The sequence below is a fragment of the Nelumbo lutea genome, chromosome 1 (genome assembly GCF_056320005.1).
Source record: "Nelumbo lutea isolate HS-2025 chromosome 1, American lotus-T2T, whole genome shotgun sequence".
Taxonomy (NCBI): Eukaryota; Viridiplantae; Streptophyta; class Magnoliopsida; order Proteales; family Nelumbonaceae; genus Nelumbo; species Nelumbo lutea.
This window is the reverse complement of record NC_142684.1, coordinates 144,324,706-144,345,048: the sequence shown is the minus strand read 5'-3', so window position 1 is coordinate 144,345,048 and position 20,343 is coordinate 144,324,706. Positions and strand designations below refer to the sequence as shown.

At 41.7% G+C, this 20,343-nt stretch overlaps 1 non-coding gene across 1 annotated transcript; it reads right to left on the bottom strand.

Annotated features, from left to right (window-relative positions):
• Positions 1-19,756: 19,756 nt before the first annotated feature.
• LOC148878108 (small nucleolar RNA R71) lies at positions 19,757-19,863 on the bottom strand. Its single transcript, XR_016106145.1, has one exon. It is a non-coding gene; the product is annotated as a small nucleolar RNA R71 (small nucleolar RNA).
• Positions 19,864-20,343: the final 480 nt, after the last annotated feature.

Below are 20,343 nucleotides of genomic sequence, written 5' to 3'. Positions count from 1 at the left end.
GCCACCAGTTCGTTATGGTGATGGCTAGGATAGTTACCTGGTGGAAACCTTGACTAGTGAGGAGGATCCCGTGACTTACGCAGAATCTATGTTGGACATAGATTCCCAGAAGTGGGTGGAGGCCATGAGAGCAGAGATGGACTCAATGGAGACAAATAGAGTCTGGACTCTAGTTGATCTGCCCTCCGGGGTAAAAGCAATTGGTTGCAAATGGATTTACAAGAGGAAGAAGGGCCCCGATGGTAGGGTTGAGACCTTCATAGCTTGTCTGGTGGCAAAAGGGTACACTCAGAAAGAGGGCATCGATTATGAGGAAACCTTTTTGCCTGTGGCCATGCTTAAATCCATTAGGATCCTGCTAGCTATAGCAGTATACCATGATTATGAGATTTGGCAAATGGATGTCAAAACTACATTCCTGATTGGAGATCTTACTGAAGATATCTATATGCAGCAGCCGCAAGGCTTCATAGCTGCTGGTCAAGAAAACATGGTGTGTAAACTCAATAGATCCATTTATAGACTTAAGCAAGCTTCTAGGAGTTGGAACATCCATTTTGACTCTACTATCAAATTGTTTGACTTCGAGCAGAATCCGGATGAACCCTTTGTTTACAGGAAGTATAGTGAAGATAAGGTTACCTTCTTGGTTCTGTATGTAGATGACATTCTACTCATTGGGAATGATGTAGGAATGTTGACTACGGTGAAAGTATGGCTTTCACAGCAATTCTCCATGAAAGATCTTGGAGAAGCCTCCTATATACTGGGTCTTCGACTCTATAGAGATAGATCGGAGTAGATAATAGGATTATCCCAATCTGCCTACATTGACAAAATAGTCAAAAGATACAGCATGGAAAACTCCAAGAAAGAAAATGTTCCTTTCAGGCACAGAGTCACTCTCTCCAAGAAGATGTCTCCCAAGACATCTGAGGAGATTGATGACATGAAAGAAATGCTGTGCACTCATCCTGACATTGCTCAGGCAGTGAGTGTAGTAAGCAGATTTCAGGCCAACCCAAGGCAGGAGCACTGGATTGCTGTAAAAAACATACTTAAGTACCTTTGAAGGACAAAAGAGTTTTGTCTAGTATTCGATGGTAGCTCACTACAGATCCAAGGGTATACAAATGCCAATTTCCAGTCGGATCCAGATGATAGAAAGTCTACATCTAGATATGTTTTCACGATAGGATCGTGTGCTATTTCCTGAGTGTCAGCAAAATGGGGTCCTGAGTAGCAAATTAATAGTCCATAACACAAGCCGAGTGCATTGCCATAAGTGAGGCTGCCTTTTGAATGAAGGTGTTCATTCCTGAATTTGGAATTCAGCACATCACCCATTCCACTGTTGTATGACAACACTGGACCTATGGGAGGATGATAGTAAGAGGTAGCATCAACGGAGAATGTGGTAGACCCATTGACTAAGCCACTTTCACAGAAAGTGTTTGAGAAACACGTGGAAAGCATGGGATTCCGACTAGTACCTGATTGGACCTAAGTGCAAGTGGGAACTGCTAGATAGTTTTGTATGCCCTTAGCTTCAATCAAAATGATGTGCTTTATGAGTTTATTGTAAATGAATAAAAGTGCATAATTGATTCATGTTCCCTTGGTATATTTCTGTGTAATACCCTTAAACTGGACACTTAATGAGACTTGAGTTAGTTTAGAATGTTCACATCCAGTGGGTCGGTCTAGGGAGACCTATCCTGACAAGGCTGACACTGTGGTACCACCAAGTCGGTTGGGGTGGCTTGTCTCGGCTACCGGCGTGAGACCCTAGGCACATATAGTGTAGGATTAATTGAATCTTTGAACTGGACCAGATTTCCAGTATTGCCCTGGACCTTGGAGATTGATGGGCAAAACTGGAAAGTTACACCCGACCCCTAACTTGATTATGATACTACACTAGGTGTTGGATTAGGCTGTCTTTGATCTACCAATCAGTGAGATCCTTAGCGGGGGTCAAAACTTGGGTATGTTGGGACAGTTTGAGAATTCATCTGAGTGGGTGATCATAGTGACACGATCAGCCCCTTTGTCAGACAAAGGTAATGATCGGGGATGCTATCTCACTGTTGGAAACCAAGACTGCCAGCAGCAGATTTCAACCGTTGAAATTTGTTTTGCAAAATATATTTTTTATATGAGATATAAAAGTATATATATTATGGTTTCTAAAATGTTTGCAAAAGGGTTTTAATTCCCGGGATCCATACTTGAGAGAGTGCAACACTGTTCCTTGCAGCCGAGGGAGAGGTCCTCTCTTGCCGGGCAGTGTATGATCATTAAGGGCTGAGAGGTTAAGTGTAAGACCATTGAGGATAATACCTGAAGGGCTAATCTTGCATCTGCCCACAGTCCCTGGGTGTTACAAGGTGGCTTGGCCCAGGGACCACTTAGGGTAAGTGTTGGGCCCATAGAGCCCATTTGATGGGTTTCAGGGGGTGCACTGTCTTAACAGTGTATTCGACCAGGCCTTGTAAAAAAGGCTGGGCCGAACCCATGTGGCTGATGTGTAGATCAATGCTTGGGTTCCACGCCATACAAGGAAGCCCAACTGGGCAGCAGTTAGGAAGGTTAAGTGAGCACATAAGCTTAATGGGCCTAAAGCCCATTTCGAACTGGGCTATTTATTTAGTTAATTAAAGGGGCGAATTTTGAGATAGATTAGCAGATAGGATAGGGTCTTAACCCTATCCACTCAGAGAGTCCAGATCTGAATGTGATTCAGATCTAGAAACCTCCTAATTAGATTAGGAGATGGTTGATCTAATTTGCAGATAAGACCAGGGTTATCCCTTATCATAAAGGGACTTCTAATCCATATATGATTTTGGTTAGCAACTCCTAATGGGATTAGGAGCTGATCCCTTTAAGTCTATAAAAGGAAGAGGGGGTGGCAGCCTTTAGACATCCCAACACAATCACAAGCAACAGATAGTCTTGTCTTCAGAGCTAAAATCACTGATGAGGGAATTCTGCTCCCTACAAATACTCTCTTGCTGCCACCGCCTACAGCAGTTCGATCTCAAATTCTTGGGAGAAATCAAGATTGGATCTTGATTCCAATCTTTTGGAGAAAGGATTGGTGGGAGTTGTATTCACAAGCCATCCAGGTGATTCTTGAGAAGGATCAAGTTCTTTTGGAAGAACACTGTTGATTCTGCTCTACCCTGCACTGCGCCATCTTCAGTGGGAGCAGATTTTGGATCCTTCTTTGGGCATGACACCTCCATTGAGAGATATTATTTCTCTATATTAGGTATTATCTCTTCCTACTCCTTTTGGTTCAAATTTGGTTCAGTTTATGGTTCAAGAATGATCCTTGAAAATATGATTTTCTAAATGGGGAATTTGATTCACAGTTGAAGGGAGAGAAAAAAATTTTTGAAATTTGCCCCCCTTATTCCGCATTCCTTGGGCGTCCATGTGATGGATTTCCTATCCCTTCACATAGGCTGGGCCGAACCCATGTGGCTGATGTGTAGATCAATGTTTGGGTCCCACGCCATAAAAGGAAGCCCAACTGGGTAGCAGTTAGGAAGGTTAAGTGAGCACATAAGCTTGATGGGCCTAAAGCCCATTTTGAACTGGGCTATTTAATTAGTTAATAATGGGGTGAATTCTGAGATGGATTAGCAGATAGTCCAGATCTAAATGTGATTCAGATCCAGAAACCTCCTAATGAGGTTAGGAGAAAGCTAATCTAATATGCAGATAAGATAAGGGTTTATCCCTATCACATAAAGAGAGATCTTATCCAAATATGATTTGGATAAGCAACTCCTAATTGGATTAGGAGATGATCTTAGGTTAACAAAAGCAGGAGGGGGCGGCAGCCTTTTGGAGAGATCACATTCAAATCCTCTTTAGTGCTGAAATCAAGAAGAAAGAATTAAGCATCTTAGGAGAATTCTTTTCTTGCTGCCTACCTATTATTGCCGCCCTGCCTGCCTGTTCGATCTCCAGTAGTGGGAGAAGTCAAGATTCGATCTTGCCATCAGTTATTTAAGAAAGAATTGATAGGAAGCTGTGCTCACGTGCCATCCAATTGATTATTGCAAAGGGTCAAGTTCTTTTGGAAGAACACTATTGATTCTGCTCCACCCTACACTGTGCCATCTTCAGTGGGAGTAGTTTATGGATCTTTCCTTGGGCATGAACACCTCCATTGGGAGATACTACTTCTTCGTATTAGGTATAATCCCTCCCTACTCCTTCTGGTTCAGATCTGGTTCAGTTTATGGTTCAAGAATGATCCTTGAAAATATGATTTTCTAAATAGGGAATTCGATTCCCAATTGAAGGGAGAGAAAAATTTTTGAAATTTGCCCCCTTATTCCGCAATCTTTGGGCATGTGATGGATATCCTATCCCTTCATGATTGGACCATATCTAATATAGTCTGATTTCATCTCTTTGACACACCATTTAATTGTGGTGTCACAAGCCGATGGAGGATATTGGAGTGCCTTTGGCATTGGTCGCACTTCTATACTAATTCAACAACGTCCTTCTAGATGGTCGGCCAAAAATATTCTTGCCTGAGTACTTTTTGTGCCAGAGCCTGGCCTTCCAGATGATTGCCGCAAATACTCTCGTGAATTTCTCTAAGCACATACTTGCCCTCCTCTCGATAGAGGCATCTGAGACAGGGTAGGGAGAAGGATTTTTTGTACAGTTTGCCTTCAAGTATGGAATACCGTGCTGATTTCCAACAAATTCTCCTTACCTTATTTAATTGTGGTGTCAAAGGTCGATGGAGGATGTTAGAGTGCCTTTGGCATCGATCGCACTTTTGTACCAACTCAACAACGTCCTTCTAGATGGTCGGCCAAAAATATTCTTGCCTGAGTGCTTTTTGTGCCAGAGCCTAGCCCCCTAAATGATTGCCACAAACACCCTCATGAATTTCTATAAGCACATACTCGCCCTTCTCTTGGAAAAGGCATCTAAGATAACATAGGGTGAAGGATCTTCTATACAACTTGCCTTCAAGTATGGAATATCATGCTGATTGCCATCAGACTCTCCTTGCTTCATTCTTGTCGAATAGTAGTTGCGCATGTCACAAGTAGGCAAGAATAGGATCCATCTAGTAAGGTTCATCTTGGAGAGAATACAGTTACTCTCTCCAATGCTAGGATGTGTTATGTTTTTTATGTGCACAATGTGGCCGAGGGCCAATCCCGAATAGCTTGCAAGTTTTGATAGGGTGTTGGCTCGTGCATTCTCATCTCGGGGGACTTGGTGCAGGGCGAAGTGCTGGAAGTGACCACTCAACTCTCAAAATTTGCACAAGTATTTGTGTTAGACAGTCTTGTATGCCCTTAGCTTCAATCAGATTTGATGTACTTTTATTATTTAGTGGAAATAAATTAAAGTGCATGTTTGATTCATGTTGTTTGGTATAATTCTGTGTAAGACTCTAAAACTGGACACTTATAGAAACTTGTGTTAGTTTTAAATGTTCACAGCCATTGGATAAGTCTGGGGAGATTTATCCTGCCAAGGCTGATACTGATGTGCCACCAAGTGTTGGGATGGCTTGTTTTGGCCATCACGGTAAGACCCAAGGCACATGCAGTATGGGATTGCTTGAACCCTTGAACCGGACCAGATTTCTAGTGTTGCCCTAGACCTTGGAGACAGATGGGCAAAACTGGAAAGTTACACTTGACCCCAAGACTCGATTATGACACATCACTAGGTGTCAGATCGGGCTGTCTTTGATGTGTCAATCAGTGAGATCCTTAGTGGGGGTCAAAACCTAGACATGTTGGGACAGTCTGAGAATTCATCTGAGTAAGTGGTCATAGTGACAGGATCAGCCCCTTTGTCGGACAATGGTAATGATCGGGAATGCACTCTCTCTGATGGAAACCAAATTGCTGGCAGTTGATTTCAATCGTTGAAATTTTGTTTTGCAAAATTAATATATATATATATATATATATATATATATATATATATATATATATATGTATATGTACGGTTTCAAAAGATTTGCAAAAGGTTTTAATTCTCAGGATCCATGTGAGTGGAGAGTGCGGCACTGTTCCTTGCAGCCGAGGGAGAGGTCTTCTCTTGTTGGGCAGTGCTTGATCATTAAGGGCTGAGAGGTTAAGTGTAAGACCATTTAGGATAATACCTGATGGGCTAATCTTGCACCTGCCCACAGTCCCTGGGTTTTTATAAGATGGCTTGGCCCAGGGACCACTTAATGTAAGCGTTGGGCCCATAGGGTCCATGTGATGGGCTCAAGGGGGTCACTGAGTCTTTTAGTGAATTCGGCTGGGCCTTGTAATAAAGGATGGGATGAAGCCATGTGGCTGGTGTGTAGATCAATGCTTGGGTCCCATGCCATACAAAGAAGCCCAATTGGGCAACAGATTGGAAACTGGCTAGACACTGAACACTTAATGGGCCAAAAGCCCATTTCGAACTGGGCTGATATGTTCACCTGTTCATGGGGCGAATCTGAGATTAATGTTAGTAAAAGGATTGGGTCTTTGACCGTATCCTTTCTAAGAGACCAAATTCAAATTAGATTTGAATCTGGTAACCTCCTGATAAGATCAGGAGTTAACTAACTTAATCTGCAGATAGGATTAAGATTAACCCCTATCCAAATACTGATTTGGATTGGGATAACTCCCAAAATATTGGGAGGTTTCTTAATCAAGAAGAAAGAGGAGAAAACCCTAGTAGAAATATCAGATTTCGAACTAGGGGTTTGAGTAAGCAAGAAACACATCCTGCAATTTGAGATCAGATCTCACACAGACTCCAGAGAGAAGAGATAGTTTTGCCCTCTTCATCCCTGGACTTCTCCTCCTTCAGCCGCCGCCACTCCCTGTTCGAAGATTGGATCTTTGCAGCAACAGGAAGTCAAGAAATCAGTTCTTGACAACAGTCTTGCAAGAAAGACAAAAGGATTTGGTGTTCAAGGTTTCCAGAGGGTTCTTGTGAAGAATCTAGTGTGTAGGATGCACCCTGCTGGTTCCGTTCCATCCATAGCTGTGTAATCTTCAGCAGGAGCGGATCTTGGTTTCTTCTTTGGGCGTGAACACCAACTTTGGGAGATATTATTTCTCTGGATCAGGTATAATCCTTCCTCCTTGAATAATGTATTCTAAATTTAGGGAATATGATTCCCAGTTGGGAGAAGGTAGGAAATTTTTTTTGAAATTCGCCCCCCATTCTGCACCCTTCATGGTGTCCATTAGATGGATCCGACCATTCTTTCTGTGGTATCAGAGCCACAGGTTCGAATTTGAACCAAAAGAAAATCAGATCTGACCTTGCACAGATGGACAGAAGATGTTCTGCCAAGATCTGCGCAGATTGCTCTCTTTTTTTTTTTCAAGAAATGGTATCTTGTTAAGGGCGATTGATCTGAAATTAATTTTGTTAAATCCAAAAATTTTTTTAGAATTGTTCTTTATTTATTTTTGGATTTAATGGACTGTTCGAACCTAGAGATCATAGTGCAGATTTGGCGCAGATAGTCTGCGCACCTTTTTTTTTCCTTTTATTATTATTCGGTCTGTAAATATATATTTTTTTTTTCTAAATTGAATGTATAGGATTTGATCAAGAATATAATTAATTAATAGAAATAGGATTTCTGTTTTGTTTATTTTCTTGATTAAAGAAGAAGGAAGAAGATGGCAGCGCTGGAGATTTGCAGATGGAGAAATCGCCTACTGTGATTTATAGTTTATGAAACTGTAACTTTTTGTGTTTAACCTCTGTTTTGCAAGTGGTATGAACAATTGATTTGTGATTGTCTAAAATCAAAATTATTAATTTCAGATCTCTCATGAATTAATTCTTGAATTGAAAATCAGTTTTGGACCATTTCGGACTAGATTGGACCAAAACTGTTTAGACCGAATCTGAGATTCGAAAGGGACTATTTTTTAGTCCATTTTTCTCACACTGGTTATTCCAAATCTGATGTTCAATTACAGGGATTAATTCGGCCCACCTGTAAAGCCCAGTTTTAAAGGGTTAAAACTACAAAAGCCCATTATTGTGAGAAAAGTTGTATGGGCCGAACTGCTAACTGCAATTCAGCCCATACACCTAGTAGACATTAATTGTTAATGCTTTAGGTTTTTAAATGGGAAATTCGATTGGCTTTATAGCAGTTAATTGATTGGATCAATTCTTCCTTTACATGTGATGTTTGGAAGTTTGATGTGTTGCAACCATGGGCCATAAGCACTTGGCCCGTGTTGACTCGTTAGTGGCTCTTGCGCACACCATGGCTGAATGCACATCATTGCCATGGTGTCCCTTAAGGTCATTGGATGACCCCCTCTCTACTTGGTGGCCCCCACAACCCTATAAAAGGGATGCGTACGGAACCCCTAGCCAATTGAGGCCCACTAGAAATCTGACTTTATGAAAGTCAGTGGGAGCCACTTTGGTTTGACCTAAATTAGAACTAGGGTGTAATTTTGTTCCCTCCAGCAAATATGAGTGCGTGTGATAGGGAGATCCATATGATGGACTCTCTAAAGGCCTTTTCGTCATTAGCACAATTATGGGTCCATCAGTAATGAGGAAACACACCATAAAATTGGGTTATCCATTTGCTGTTGGATCTGTTAGAGTGTTTCATTAGATGATAGGGGCGTCATAGACCGATGTGGGAGGGGCTTCACCAGAAAATGGGAACTCTCTCATGGTACCTTGGCGTAACCTGAATATCATGGGTGTGCACTCACTGAACAGAAAGGTTTACCTAAAAACGGTTCTGAACCTTGTCTGACAGAGGCCAAAGGGAAAATCATCTGATGAGTGGATATCATCCATCACAGAAAGGTGGTGGGGTTATGCAGCTGAAACAGTTGGCTTCACGCACCCTATGTGATTTCCCACATTTCTAGATACATTTCATCGTCTCCGTCACTGAGAAGGGAGGGAAAATCTCAGAGATGAAAAAATGGGAATGGAACATAGATTAAAAGCCATATCTATGTAGGTAACATGAATTAAACTAAGGTTGTGGACTAACATTTTTGCTGTTTTATCAGAAAATGGAAAACAGTCAATTTGCAAAGCTTCTAGACGATAACAAGCTTAAGGGCCCAAACTATGCTGACTGGTACAGAAATCTTATGCTGGTCCTAACTTCTAAAAAGATAGATAAGGTGGTGAAAAATCCTACCCCGTAACGTCTGGGGATAGGGCTTTTGAGGCCCGCAGGAGGGACTACCAAGATTGGGAGGATAAGAACTCCCTAGCTGACTGCTTTGTCATTGCCTCATTAGACAACTCAATATAGAAGCAGTTCGATCAGATCGAACTAGCCAAGGACATATTGGACAGTCTAAGAACAATGTATGAAGAGCAGAACCGTTCTACTCGATAGAAGGTCCTGAAATTGTTCATGCCGCACAGATGTCCAAGGGGCAGAATGTTCATGACCATTGTCTTCGGATGATGGGATATATTAATGAACTCGAAGCTTTTGAATCCGGGCTAGATCTTGGCATGCAAGTGGATGCCATCCTGAATTCTTTGCCCTCTTCCTTCAATGCATTCACTATGAACTACAATATGAATAAGCTGAATGTCAGCATCCAGGAACTCAGCAATATGTTGCAGAGGGCCGAGGATCTTTTAAAGAAGGATGAGCCTATGGTTATGCTTGCTGAAACTAACAAATTGGGCAAGAAAAAGAGAAAGACAAAGAAGCCCCAGAAGAAAGCTGTCAAACCCAAGAAATAGAAGAAGAACAAGGCATTTGATGTCTGCCACTTCTGCAAACAGATCGGCCACTAGAAGAGGAACTGTCCTGCCTACCTGAAATCTACGAAAGGTAACATCGAAACTTGTGTCATAGAAACTAATATGTTAGTCACTTCTGTGTCCTGGTGTGTTGACTCCGGGGCTTCAACTCATGCGTGTAACTCATTGCAGGGGTTCAAAGTTAGTAGAAGATTGAGTGATGGCGAAGTGACACTATCCTTGGGAACGACTGCAAGTGTTGCAGCTGTGACAATAGGAATAGGAAGTCGAGAAACAGTTAGGGAGAGAAGTTAAGGCCCTTCAATCAGATCGAGGTGGCGAGTATCTCTCTGACGAATTCAGGGACTACTTAAAGGACAATGGGATAGTGTCACAACTAGCTCCCTACACCACAACTCAACGGTGTTTCAGAGAGGAGAAATAGGACCTTGTTGGACATGGTTCGGTCACTTCTCGTACGCTTAGAATTACCCACATCCTTTTGGGGATATGCATTAGAGACTGCTATCTATGTGCTGAATCGGGTTCCAACCAAATCAGTTTTGAAAACTCCATATGAACTATGGACTGGAAGGAAACCAAGTGTAAGACACTTGAAGATTTGGGGTTGTCCTGCACACGTTTAAAGGACAAGTGCGGACAAGTTGGAATCCAAAACCAGTTGTTGCCTATTTATAGGCTACCCAAAGGATTCAGTGGGTTATCTATTCTATGACCCAAGTGAGTAGAAAGTGTTCTACAGTCAAAATGCCCAATTCTTAGAATCCGAATACATCATGGACACTCACCGTCAGGAAATAGTTCTTGATGAGGAGAGCTCAGGAGCAGTGGGAGATGTCCCACAAGTTCCAGGTAGTGACCAATCTAGGAGGTCCACCCGGGTATCCAGACCACCAGTCCGATATGGTTATGACTAGGATACCTACCTGGTGGAAGCCTGGACTAATGAAGAGGATCACGTGACTTACGCGAAAGCTATGTTAGACATAGATTCCCAAAAATGGGTGGAGGCCATGAGAGCTGAGATGGACTCAATGGAGACCAATAGAGTCTGGACTCTAGTAGATCCGCCCTCCGGGGTAAAAGCAATTGGTTGCAAATGGATCTACAAGAGGAAGAAGGACCCCGATGGTAGGATTGAGACCTATAAAGCTCACTTGGTGGCGAAAGGGTATACTCGGAAACAAGGCATCGATTATGAGGAAACCTTTTCGCCCGTGGCCATGCTTAAATCCATTAGGATCCTGCTAGTTGTAGCAGCATACCATAACTACGAGATTTGGCAGATGGATGTCAAAACCGCGTTCCTGAATGAAGATCTTAGTGAAGATATCTACATGTAGTAGCCGTAAGGCTTCATTGCTGCTGGTCAGGAACACATGGTATGTAAACTCAATAGATCCATATATGGACTTAAGCAGGCTTCTAGGAGTTGGAACATCCGTTTTGATTCTGCTATCAAAACGTTTAACTTTGAGCAGAATCCAGATGAGCCCTGTGTTTATAGGAAGTCTAGTGGGGATAAGATTACCATTTTGGTATTGTACGTGGACGATATCCTACTCATTGGGAATGATGTAGGAATGTAGACTTCGGTCAAGGTATGGCTGTCATAGCAGTTCTCCATGAAAGATCTTGGAGAAGCCTCCTATATACTGGGTCTTCGACTCTATAGAGATAGATCAAAGTGGATAATTGGATTATCCCAGGCTGCTTATATTGACAAAATTGTCAAGAGGTACAGCATGGAGAACTCCAAGAAAGGAAACGTTCCTTTTTGGCACGGAGTCACTCTCTCCAAGAAGATGTCTCCCAAGACTTCTGAGGAGATTGAGGGCATGAGAGACATTCCCTATGCCTCAGCTGTAGGGAACATCATGTATGCCATGCTGTGCACTCGCCCAGACATAGCTCAGGCGGTGAGTGTGGTAAGTAGATTCCAGGCTAACCCAGGGCAGGAGCATTGGACTGCTATAAAGAACATACTTAAATACCTTCGAAGGACAAAAGAGTTTTGTCTGGTATTCGATGGTAGTTCAGTACAAGTTCTGGGGTATACCAATGCCGATTTCTAGTTGGATCCAGATGATAGAAAATCTACATCTGGGTATGTTTTCATGATAGGATCGTGTGTTGTTTGCTGGAAAACCAGCAAACAGGGGTCCATTGTAGACTCCACAATCGAGGCCGAGTACATTGCCGCAAGTGAAGCTACCAATGAAGCCGTGTGGATGAAGAAATTCATACACGAATTGGGAGTGATTCCGTCCAGTACGTCACCTATCCCGTTGTTGTGTGACAACAATGGAGCAATCGCCCAGGCTAAAGAGCCTCAGGCCCACTCGAAGTCAAAGCACATCGAGAGGAAGTACCATGTACTGTGGGAGATCGTTGGTAGAGGGGGCGTCCTAATTCAGAAGGTAGCATCAGCGGATAATGTGGCAGACCCATTGACTAAGCCACTAACACAGAAGGTGTTTGAGAAACACGTGGAAAGTATGGGACTCTGGATTGTACCAGATTGGACCTAAGTGCAAGTGGGAGCTGTTAGACAGTCTTGTATGCCCTTAGCTTCAATCGGATTTGATGTACTTTTATTATTTAGTGGAAATAAATTAAAGTGCATGTTTGATTCATGTTGTTTGGTATAATTCTGTGTAAGACCCTAAAACTGGACAATTATAGAAACTTGTGTTAGTTTTAAATGTTCACAGCCATTGGATAAGTCTGGGGAGATTTATCCTGCCAAGGCTGATACTGATGTGCGACCAAGTGTTGGGATGGCTTGTTTTGGCCATCAGGGTAAGACCTAAGGCACATGCAGTATGGGATTGCTTGAACCCTTGAACCAGACCAGATTTCTGGTGTTTCCCTAGACCTTGGAGACAGATGGGCAAAACTGGAAAGTTACACCTGACCCCTAAACTCGATTATGACACATCACTAGGTGTTGGATCGGGCTGTCTTTGATGTGTCAATCAGTGAGATCCTCAGTGGGGGTCAAAACCTAGACATGTTGGGGCAGTTTGAGAATTCATCTGAGTGAGTGGTCATAGTGACAGGATCAGCCCCTTTGTTGAACAATGGTAATGATCGGGAATGCACTCTCTCTGATGGAAACCAAACTGTCGGCAGTTGATTTCAATCATTGGAATTTTGTTTTGCAAAATTAATATATATATATATATATATGTATATGTACGATTTCAAAAGGTTTGCAAAAGGTTTTAATTCTTGGGATCCATGTGAGTGGAGAGTGCGGCACTGTTCCTTGCAGCCGAGGGAGAGGTCTTCTCTTGTTAGGTAGTGCTTGATCATTAAGGGCTGAGAGGTTAAGTGTAAGACCATTTAGGATAATACCTGATGGGCTAATCTTGCACTTGCCCACAGTCCCTGGGTTTTTATAAGATGGCTTGGCCTAGGGACCACTTAATGTAAGTGTTGGGCCCATAGGGTCCATGTGATGGGCTCAAGGGGGTCATTGAGTCTTTCAGTGAATTCGGCTAAGCCTTATAATAAAGGCTGGGCCAAACCGATGTGGCTGGTGTGTAGATCAATGTTTGGGTCCCACACCATACACAGAAGCTCAACTGGGCAGCAGATTGGAAACTGGTTAAACACTGAACACTTAATGGGCCAAAAGCCCATTTCGAACTGGGCTGATATGATCACCTGTTCATGGGGCGAATCTGAGATTAATGTTAGTAAAAGGATTGGGTCTTTGACCTTATCCACTCTTAGAGACCAAATTCAAATTAGATTTGAATCTGGTAAACTTCTGATAAGATCAGAAGTTAACTAACTTAATCTGCATATAGGATTAAGATTAACTCCTATCCAAATACTGATTTGGATTGGGATAACTCCCAAAATATTGGGAGGTTTCTTAATCATGAAGAAAGAGGAGAAAATCCTAGTAGAAATATCAGATTTCGAACTAGGGGTTTGAGTAAGCAAGAAACACATTCTGCAATTTGAGATCAAATCTCACACAGACTCTAGAGAGAAGAGACAGTTCTGCCCTCTTCATCCCTGGACTTCTCTTCCTTTAGCCGCCGCCACTCCCTGTTGGAAGATTGAATCTTTGCAGCAACAGGAAGTCAAGAAATCAGTTCTTGACAACATTCTTGCAAGAAAGACAAAAGGATTCGGTGTTCAAGGTTTCCAGAGGGTTCTTGTGAAGAATCTAGTGTGTAGGACACACCCTGCTGGTTCCGTTCCATCCATAGCTGTGTCATCTTCAGCAGGAGCGGATCTTGGTTTCTTCTTTGGGCGTGAACACCAACTTTGGGAGATATTATTTCTCCGGATCAGGTATAATCCTTCCTATTTCCTTTTGGTTCAGATCTGGTTTGTTTATGGTTCAAGTAGGATCCTTTAATAATGTATTCTAAATTTAGGGAATATGATTCCCAATTGGAAGAAGGTAGGAAATTTTTTTTGAAATTCGCCCCCCATTCCGCACCCTTCATGGCGTCCATTAGATGGGTCCTACCATTCTTTCAATTTGGCCTTATTTGGCTCCCTAGCCTCAGAATTTCCATTCACGTGTTTTACATCTAATTATGAATCGCTGAAAAGCTCAATGTGCTTGGCTTTGAGATCTTTTGTTAGTTAGAAGCCAATGAGCAAGGCCTCATACTCAACTTCATTGTTGGAAGTAGGGAAACAAATTAAACCGTAGAGCATACTCCAGCTCATTACCATCTAGGGTGAGAAGTATGAGAGTAGCTCCTCTTCCTTTGGTGTTAGAGGATCCATCTATGAACAAGGTCCAGGTCGGTCAAGGCTCCTCTTCATTCTCGGAGGCTTGGTTGGTCACGACTGAAGGTGCATTCAACCAAGAAATCTGTCAATGTTTGTACCTTTATTTTTGGACTCGGTTGATAGTGTAGGTCAAACTCTGACAGCTTGATAGCCTACTTGGTTAGCTAACATGAAGTCTCAGGCTTCGAGAGCACCTACTTGAGGGGTTGGTTTGTCAACATCGAGATTCTATGGGCTTGAAAGTAAGGCCTTAGCTTCCTAGTCGAGACCACTAGTGCAAAGGCTATTTTTCCTACTTCTAGGTATCTGGTCTTGGCCTCATGGAGGACCTTGTTGATGTAATATACTATCTTCTGAATTCCATTGTCCTTCTGAACCAGCACCAAGCTGATTGCGTTGTCCCCGATTGTCCCCGGTTGAGAGGTACAATAATAAGGTTTCTCCTGGGATGGGCCGCGTGAGTAATGGTGGCGATGCGAGATAGGATTTTAATTCTTCAAAGACTTTTTGGAAATCTTTTTTCCATTAGAAGTCCTTCAATTTCTTGGTGGCTCAGAAAGAGGGCATGCACTGGTTGGCCAACTTGGACATGAATCGGCTAAGGCCTATGACCTGGCTGGTGAGCATCTAGGCTTCTTTAAATGACTAATGGGGCTCCATGTCCAATATGTCTTGTATCTTCTTAGGGTTGGCCTATATGCCTTGTTGGGTGACTACAAAACCTAAGAATTTTTCCGAAATGACCCCAAAGGTGCATTTAGTAGGGTTCAGCTTCATGTTGTATTTCCTCAATACCCCAAATGTCTCACTAAGGTTTGAGGTGTGCTAACTAGCCCTAAGATTCTTCACAACCATGTCGTATACATAGGCCTCAATGTTCCTCCAAATATTCTCTTTGAAAATCTTATTCACTAACCTTAGGTAAGTGATCCTATCATTCTTTAGTCCAAAAGGCATCACCTTTTAGCAGCAGGTGTCGTGTTCGGTGATGAATGATGTCTTATCTTTGTCATCAGTGTTAGACAGTTTTTGTATGCCCTTAGCTTCAATCTAATTTGATATACTTTTGTTATTTAGTGGAAATAAATAAAGTGCATGTTTGATTCATGTTGTTTGGTTTAATTCTGTGTAAAACCCTAAAACTAGACATTTATAGAGACTCGTGTTAGTTTTAAATGTTCACAGCCGTTGGATAAGTCTGGGGAGATTAATCCTGCCAAGGCTGATACTGGTGTGCCACCAAGTGTTGCGATGGCCTGTCTCAGCCATCAGGGTAAGACCAGAGGCACATGCAGTATGGGATTACTTGAATCCTTGAACCGGACCAGATTTCCAGTATTGCCCTGGACCTTGGAGATAGATGGGCAAAACTGGAAAGTTACACCTGACTGATGAACTTACAATTTATCTATAATTTTTGAGGACTTTAGCATGGATTTTTATGCCGGTTTTATTAATTTTTGCCTTAATTTAGCTTAATGCTAAGAATAAGTTCAGGGATAATCAATCCAAGAAAAGGAAGGAAAAAGGCAAGAAAAGAAGGTTCAAAAAGACCAATTTCAGTCCAGCCCGGTCATGGAAGCAAGAGAGAGCACTTTGGCCCAAAAAGAGCAAGTGAATTCCTTGAGAAAACCCAAGAAAATAAAGCCTAGCTATGAGGAGAATTCGGCCCAGCAAGGAAGGCCCATTTTTAGCCCAAATAACAGCCTAGAGTGTAGCCCACATGAGCTCAAAAGCAAGCTAAGTTGTAGACCAAATAGCAGCCCAAAGGGAGCTAGGGGCGGCAACTTCTAAGAGTTTCTTGAAGAGAAGGAGGGAGCACTCTAGAAGGTTCATGAGGGGTGTAATACACCCCATTCTAGAGGCTTCAAGAAGGGGCAAGAGCCCCCTTGAAAAACTATATAAGGAGGCCTCTAGGAGGGGAGAAAGTTGTTCAATTGCTTGAGAGGAAGGCTCTCCCACTCTTAGAGGTTCGGCCACCTTGAGAGAAGAGAAGAGAAGAGGGCTAGGCGCAAGGAAGAAGAAGAAGAAGGGCTGAAGGAAGTTCAAGACAAGCAAGCTAGAAGAAGAAGGTGAGTTCGAATTGAGAGTTTGTGATTCAAAGATCTTCTGTAATAAATCATTTGTAGTTTCATTCTCTTTTGATTTGAATTCAGTTTCTTAGTTATATGTTCTTTCTTCTTTCTCCTTGTTTCCATTCTTCCTTGATGTATTTCAGCTTGTAAAATTTCAGTTCAGCAATCTAATTCTTTTTGATTCATTCAAATGGTCATGCATTGTATTTGAAGTTTCTTGAATAAGGGTGTGATTGTAGATTAATTCGGCCAACTAACCTTCGAAACTCAGATCTGAATTCTCAGATCTGAGATTGCAAGATCTGAATTGCTTGAAAGAGAATTCAGATCTGCAATTTTCAGATTGGGCGAATTAATCTACAGCTTGGAATTCCTAGAGTGCTTGAGAGAGACTCTAGGAATTCAGATCTACTATTCAAGAACTGAATTGAGTGCAAGGTTAGAGATAACTTGCACAATTCAGTTGGTGATCAATTCAGATTTGAATTGATGCCTTAGAAGTGTTTGAAGAAATGCATGCATGAGGATTAGATTCTTGCTAGAGATAGAAGAACCGTCACTCATGCATAGGATGAACATGCACTTGAGAGAGGCTGTTCATGACCTTGGGGTTTCACCAAACCAAGGCTCAATCATGATTCATTTGAATGATCCAAATTGATAGATTGCTGAATTCTGAGATTGACATTTACTGCTTACTCTTCTAACCTGAATTGAAGGCAATTGGACCAATGATTTAGATAGATTTTAATTTAGGATTTCTTAGCTTTCATTAGAGTTTTGATTTATTTGTTGATCAGATAAGAAATGTTCAATTTAGTATTGGTAATTGTTTCCTAAATCCTCGTGGGAACGATACTTCACTCACTACTTTATTACTTGAACGGCTAGTGCACTTGCTAGTGTCACAATGAGCCACACATCAAGTTTTTGGCGCCGTTGCCGGGGATTTAGAGAAACAATATTAGGAAACATTGAGCATTCTTAATCTGATCTCATTCAGCATTGCATTCATAGTTGGGTTAATTTGCTAACTTTTTCATTTCAGATTGGACTGCAACTGCTGTACTACTGTAGTTTTGTTTCTTCTTTCTTAAGTAGATTACTTTCTTTTTTTTGGTTTCAGTTTCATTTTAATAAAGGCATATTTGATTTCTATTCAATCTTGATGTTGTTCCCTTCAAAAAGAAAAAAAAAAAAAATTCACATAAACATGAGTGTTGCAGATCTGAGTTGCATTCGGCACTCAGATCAGCAGATTTCAGATCTGCAGCACTCAGCCGAAAAGAGTTGCTTGTGTTTCAGATTTTATTATTCTTTTCTTTCATTACAAAAAGAAAAAAAAAAAAACAAATGAAAAAAAAAGGGGGAGATCTTTTGAACAACCAGAGGAGCAATTGAGAATTCGGATCAGAACTCAGATCTGAGTTCAGATCTGAATTCTGCTATTGCAGATCTGCAACAGTTCAGATCTGAGTTCCTCTGAACTCAGACCTGAACTGATGAAATTTTGAGGGGAATTGGGTGTCATCACCACCCCAATTCACCCTAGGGCACTTCTGCTATTCCCCAAAAACAATTTGGTAGCAATAACTGAAGGTAAGGCAATTGAGAATTCAGATCCAAACTCAGACTTGAGTTCAGATCTGAATTCTGCTGTTACAGATCTGAATTCCTCTGAACTCAGATCTGAACCGATGCAAGTTTGAGGTGAATTGGGTGCCATCACTACCCCAATCCACCCTAGGATACATCCAACCTGCCTCAAGGGTGAATGGATAGCAAAGAATGAGAGAAATTCAAATCTGAAATGCAGTTGATATGATGTGAGGACTGAACTGATACAGAGCATACTATGAATTCTGGGTGGACTGAATTCTTGGCTTTACCCACTTGTAACCGAGCTACATTAGCTAAGGAGGTGTATGTTTGGATTGAATAATTGTTATGCCTCAGATATTTAAGAAAAATTAGCACTTTCCAAGTATTTCTTTTAGCATTCAGATCTGTAGCAGGGCTGCTATAGTGCAACAGTTAGCAGACCTGATTTCAGATTTCTACAAAAGTTGTATGGGCCGAATAGCTTGCAATACCAAACATTGCAGACCCAATTTTCAGGTCTTAGCAAGTGTTTGATATGCATCAGCTATACAGGTTTGAGCTTCAATTGTAGAGTTTTTAACCCAAGCCTAACTCAGGACTGGTTTTAGTTTATTTCAGATCCTTTTAATTTTTTTTTTTTTTTCAGATCAGATCTGATTTCAGCCCTAAAGCATCACAGAATTGATTCCAACCTTAATGGATGTATATTGTAGTGTATACCAATGAGTGTGTATGAGATATCCAGCTCAGATCTGAATTATTATTTATTAATTTCTCTAGACTAACAATACCAAAGACTTGTAGATCTGAACTCAGATCTAAATTGGGTCTGAATTCAGATGTTGCAATCGATGGATGTAGATAAAGGAACCTTGAATAAGATGATTGGTTTAAATCTGCTTTTAGTATAATCGGCTTCATTTATTCATGATAGGATGTAGGTTTTGTATTCCAATACTTCACTTTACATTTTCAGTGTGATAGGATTAGTTATTTATTTTCTTTTGTGAATATTGGCATTTTTATTGCTTTGACTTTAACAGTTTATGACAAGCAGACCTGAACTGGAAGAGATCCTTTACGACCTAGAGATTGAACGGACTCTCCGTGTCCGTTTGAGAGCTGCTAAGCAAGTCAGACAAGAAGCACAAGAAATGGCTGAACAAAGAACTATGATGGATTATGCCAAGCCTACCCTCACCGGGACTGTCTCCAGCATTATCAGGCCAACTATTGCTGCCAATAACTTCGAAATTAAACCGGCCATAATCCAAATGATACAAAATACGGTTCAGTTTTGTGGTATGGCCCATGAGGATCCGAATGCCCATATTGCTAACTTCTTGGAAATCTGTGACACCTTCAAACACAATGAGGTAAGTGATGATGCCATCCGGCTGAGGTTATTCCCATTTTCTTTGAAGGATAAAGCCAAAGCTTGGTTGAACTCATTACCGGCAAGATCTATAGCCACATGGGACGAAATGGCCAGCCGTTTTCTCTCTAAATATTTTCCCCCTTCTAAAACTGCTAAAATGAGGAATGACATCACTACTTTTTTCCAGCAAGAGGGGGAATCTTTATATGAGTCATGGGAACGATACAAGGAGCTGTTAAGGAGAGTTCCTCACCATGGCCTCCCCATTTGGCTGCAAGTGCAGACTTTCTATAATGGTCTTACTAACTCAAATAAGACCATATTAGATGCTGCAGCCGGAGGATCCATAAATAATAAAACTCCTGAGGTTGCCCATGCACTTATTGAGGAAATGGCAGCCAACAATTATCAATGGCATTCGGAAAGGACTCAAACTAGGAAGCAGCAAGGCTTGCATAATGTTGACACTTATACAGCACTAGCTGCACAAATAGGAGCACTCAGTAAAAAAATAGATGAAATGCAGATAGCTGCCATGCATGTGCAGCCTCTTAATTGTGAATTGTGTGGGGGAGGCCACATCAGTACAGACTGCCAAGTTGGCAATCAGTTCAGACCATCTACTGAACAAGTTGACTATGTCAGCAATTCGTCAAGACAGCAGGGTTACCAGAGTCACCATACTTTTCATCCAGGATGGAGGGGACATTCAAACCAGTCCTGGCCAAATCAGCATATTTC